Source organism: Elephantulus edwardii, unplaced genomic scaffold (genome assembly GCF_000299155.1).
Source record: "Elephantulus edwardii isolate Elephantulus edwardi_28Jun2011 unplaced genomic scaffold, EleEdw1.0 scaffold00107, whole genome shotgun sequence".
In the NCBI taxonomy this organism is placed as follows: Eukaryota; Metazoa; Chordata; class Mammalia; order Macroscelidea; family Macroscelididae; genus Elephantulus; species Elephantulus edwardii.
The window spans coordinates 11319564-11324167 of NW_006399857.1; positions in this window are offsets into that span (position 1 = coordinate 11319564).

The window sequence follows — 4604 nt, forward strand, 5'->3', positions numbered from 1 at the left end:
TATATTGTATATATCATAATCATATAATTAGTATTGGAGGAATGACTGGCATGTTAGTCATTACTTTGCCTGAGCAATCTCCTTCTATAAAATTAGCTGCTCAGAAAACTCACTGGAGGGTCAGCTGTGAGTCAGTTAAGGCTCAACTGCACAAAACAACAGCAACAATTACTTTGTACCTTCTTGTTATTGTTGTTATGTGCTGTTGAGTCACTTGCAATTCATAGGGACCCTATGTACAAGAGCCCTAAACTCTACTCTATCCTGTGCCAACCACATTGTCTCTAACACACCTACTCCCACCATCGCAATCACTGAATTGATCCATCACATTGAAGGTCTTCTTCTCCTGTGTGTTCCCTCCACTTTCCCAAACATGACGTCCCTTTCCAAGGATTGGTCCCTCCTCGCAACATGCCCAAAGTATGTCAAACGAAGCTTCTGAATCCTAGACTCTAAGGAGCAGTCAGCTTCACTCTCTCCAGGACAAACCTATTTTTTCCCTTGGCAGTCCATGGTACATTCAACAATCTTCTCCAGCACCACAGCTCAAAGGCATAAACTCTCTTTCTATCATCTCAAGTCACTGCCGAGCATTCTGATGCATAGCATGTAATTGCAAAGACTATACCCCAGGTCAGGTGCACCTCAGTCTCTAGCCTGACATCAGTACTTTGGAGAGTTCCCTGACCGCTGACTTTCCCGAAGCAATTCATTTCTTGATTCCCTGGCTGCTGGTACCAAGAGTGTTGACTGTGGAGCCAAGCAAACTAATCACCATCCGTACTGATGCTACCAATTGACCCAGGGGTGAGAATAATAGTTTTATTGATGTTGACCTTCAATCCATATTGAAGGCTGCAGGCCTTGACTTTCTGCCGCAAGCGCTTCAAGTCCTCTTCAGTTTCAGCAAGCAGGATTGTGTCATCTACATAACACAGGTTGTTGATGAATCTTCCACCAATCATGATTCCATGTTCCTCCTCATACAAGCCAGCATCCCGATGATCTGTTCTTTATACAGATTGAAAAGATATGAAAAGAGAATATACGCCTGGAGGGAACCCTTCCCAATTTTGAACCATGCATTTTCTTCTTGCTCTGTTCTGATGACTGCCTCGTGGTCCAAGTATAGGTTTGTAGCTTAGATCTGTAAATATTCACATCTTCTTAGTAAAGCCCTTGACTCTCAGTTTTCTGTAGTGAGGTAACTTGTGGGTTGTAGGGCTTGTGCACACTACATCACTAGTATTTGAAATATCAGAAGAGTCATTTATGGCAGACAAGTTTCAGCAGAGTTTCCAGATTTAGACAGATTAGGAAGCAGGATTGACCATCCATTTCTTAAGTATCAGGCCTCTGAAAACCCTATGATCAATAAAGAAATAGAATCTTATACAGAGATCCCAGATTGGAGCTCACTCTATATGAGTAGGAACAGCTAAAAACTCTTTGATAATTGATATGTGGAATGTAAAAAGTATGATGAAGTTTGTAAAATATTACATAGAATGCATAAACTTCAACATTCTAATAACTAGTGAACTGATATGGATGGTCATGGGACATACTGAATCAAATAATCACAAATCTAAAATGCTGATAATGAGGAAATGAGGAAGAGTGATGTTTGATTCATAGTGGAAAAATATAATTTCAAGATCTGTCTGAAAAGTACAATATTGTCAGAAATTTTATTATTAGATGCCACTAAGTCATTTATGACTAACTGTGACTTTGTAGACAACAATATATTGGAACATAGTTTTACTCTGTGCCATATTCATAATGTCTGATATACTTGAGCCCATTATTATAGTCAGGGTATCAGTTCAACTTTTGAGGACCTTTCTAGTTTTCTATGACTCTCTACCTTTACAAGCATGTTGTGGGGTTGTTTTTGTTTTGGGTGTTTTTCTGTTAGTTTTTGTTTTGTTTGTCTTGTAATCATTGTTAGGTCCTGAGAAAATACCCACATATTTGAAAGGAAGTTTCACTATCCTTACTTCTAAGGAGCAGTCTAGTGGCACTTCTTCCACAGACTAGTTTGTTCTTTAAGCACTCCATGGGATATTCTTCCATCAAGTCTTCCATTGTTCATATTAATTGTCCAGTTTCTAGATGCATAGAGAATCACTGAATAAACTATTGCTTGCACAGGTACTTCTTAGTGTTTAAACTGACCTCCTCCTTGCTCTTCAACACTTTAGAGGGGTCCTTGCAGTAGGTTTATCCCAATGTAATACATGTTTTTGATTTCTTGACTGCTGTTACCATTTGTGTTGATTGTATATATAAGTTGAATTAATTCTTGAAAATTTCCAGCATTTATCCATCTATCCTGATGATGTCTATGGTCTAGTGGTGAAATTGTTTTGTATTATTGATCTTGACATTTAATTCACATTAAAAACTTGGGTATTTAAACTTCTGTTATAGGTACTTCAAATCTTCTTAAGTTTCTGAAAACAAGGTTAAGTAACACTAAAAGAATGATATCAAAGGAAATGATAAGAAAATCCATAAAGAAAATTAGCTCAACAAAGGAAAGTAAATAGAACAAAAAATCTAATTGCTCCACATAAATATACAACAATAAAAATTACAGTGATACAACCATGCTTATCAATAATTAAACTGAATGTGAATTGAGTGAATATACCAGTCAAGGGGGGACCCCCAGAAATAAGATAAATAAGAAAACACGATTCATAGAATACACACATTAGACACAGGACAAAGTCTTAAAAATGAAAGGGTGGAAAGATATGCCAAAACTTTTGGTAATAAGAAATGAAACTCAAACTTGTTGCCAAATGAGTTGTGTACACCTCATAGCTGACCCTCCAACAAATTGTCAGAGTTATAAATGATAATCACACCAAAGAGATTACTCAACTTTCTGAGGAGGAGCAGCTTGTGGACTTGGACCACTAGAGATATGCAGAGTTTGGTTTAGAAGTGAGTCTCCTTACAGACTATACCACAATTGCAAGAAATGGCAATATTGATTTTTAATAAAATATTCCTCAAGGAAAAAATCAATATTGTATAAAGTTGTTATCTATCAGGACTGACTCACAGCTGACTCTTCAGTAGGTTTTCAGAGGAACTGAATTGTATGGGAGGAGGTTGATTATCTTTCTTTTGTAGAGTAACTGGTGAGTTCAAATCATGTGCCATTGGGTTGACAAAGCAACTTTCTCAGCGCTTTGACCAAAGGGTCAATTTGGAAAGAGACTATATATCTAATATCTACATACCAAATGGAAGAGCTCCAAGATACATAAATAAAATATTAACATGCTTGAAGAAGGAATGTCTTGCTGAAAATGAGAACATGAAGCACTTGTGGAAGATCAAACAATTCAATCTTCAGTATGAATCACATCTCAATGTCAAGAAAACAAAGATTGTTTCCACTGGACCTATAGGACTATTTATATGGAATAGACTATTCAATATAAATGGAACTTCACAAAGGATAAAAAGAGAAATTACAGACTTGGAAAAAATATTTGTCAATGATATATATGACAGGCAACTTGTTTTAAAAAATTGTAGAAAACTTGAACATCTCCACTAGAAAAAGCAATCTGATTACAAAAAGACAGGGAACATAAAAAGAAAATTCACTAAAGAAAACATGCAGATATGCAACACACACATGAATAAATGTTCATGATCATAACCGAGTGATGTAAATAAAAAAAAAGAGTTATCATCTTTTCCCAAAAGCAATAGAAAAGTTCAACAAGAAAATGATAACAAGGTGATGTAGATATTAGAACTCTCATACACTATTGCTGGGTATGTAAAAAGGAAAAATCACTATAGAAAGTAGTTTGGCACTTCAAAAATTGGAAATATAATTCCCATTTGATCCAATAATGTCACTAGTTCTGACATAAACATATGTATGCCTATCCATGTTCAAAGAAGCTCTAGTTACAGTAGAAAATAGATACAAACTAGCCAGGTGTCCATCAATGAACAAGTGGATAAGGAAACACCAGAACATTCACACAATTTTGCTATGCAACACAAGATAACAACAAAGAATTTGATAAATACTGCTTAACATGTATTTATCTGAAGGCATTACACTGATTCAGATAAATCGGTAATCAAATTACAAAAATTGCATAAGAACACTATTATAAAAGGAAACTCTGGTGACTCAGCTGTAAGGAATTGTGCTTCAAATGCAAAGATTTGCTTTTTTAACCCGCCAGTTGCTCCACTTGGCCAACTGACTGGAAGACATCTATATTTGTTCCCATTCCAAAGAAGGGTGACCGAACAGAGTGTAGAAACTATAGAACAATATCATTAATTTTACATGCAAGCAAGATTCTATTGAAGATTATCCAAAACCAACTGGAACAGCATATCAGCAGAGAACTGCCAGAAGTCCAGGCTTGGTTTAGAAGGGGGTCATGGTACTAGGGATATTGTACCTGATGTTAGATGAATCTTAGATGAAAGCAGGGAATACCAGAAGAATGTCTATCTGTGTTTTGTTGATTATGCAAAGGCATTTGACTGTGTGGATCTTAACAAATTGTGGCTAACTCTGACAAGAATGGGAATCCCAGAATACT